A 718-nucleotide genomic window follows, 5' to 3' on the forward strand; every position below is an offset into this window, starting at 1 on the left:
AGCAATAGCAGCATTATCAACATCAGAATTGTTCGGGTCTTTTTGTTTCCTTTTCCAATCAAAGCAGTCTTTCTTGAAATGTCCTAACTTTCCACAGTGATAACATTTCTTACCGCTTTTATCTTTAGATTTGGATCTCATTTTAGATTTTCCTCTCCCCTTCTTGTTATGGAAGTTGAATTCTTTCTTTTCAGATCTTCCCCTAACAAATAGACTCTCTTCACGAGAATGAATTCTGTTCTCTCTTTTTAATTCAAGTTCTCTTGATTTTAAAGCATCAGAAACAATAGCTTGAGTGAGAGTGTCCCTACCATACTTTATGGCATTTTTCATTTCTCTGTAAGATTCGGGCAAAGAGTTTAGCAATATGACAGCTAAATCCTCATCATCAAATGTTTTATCATTATGAGCTAGACTCTTAACAATTATGCTAAAGTCACTCAAATTCCCCTCGACATCCTTCCCCGGGTCCATCTTAAAACTAAACAACTTCTCCAACAGGTATATTTTGTTAGGTAAAGTTTTAGTTAAGAACAGGGCATCTAAAGCAATCCACAAAGCTCTAGCAGTTTTAGCACTATCAACTTGTCTCACAATATTGTCAGATAGATGCAAAATTATATAACTGTAAGCAATTTCATTCATGTCTTCAATTTCAGTTGTTTTAGCTTTTAACTCATCAGAAAATGTAGCGGGATCATCAAGAGCTTTAGCAACT

The sequence above is a fragment of the Olea europaea genome, unplaced genomic scaffold, assembly GCF_002742605.1.
Source record: "Olea europaea var. sylvestris unplaced genomic scaffold, O_europaea_v1 scaffold1474, whole genome shotgun sequence".
Classification (NCBI taxonomy): domain Eukaryota; kingdom Viridiplantae; phylum Streptophyta; class Magnoliopsida; order Lamiales; family Oleaceae; genus Olea; species Olea europaea.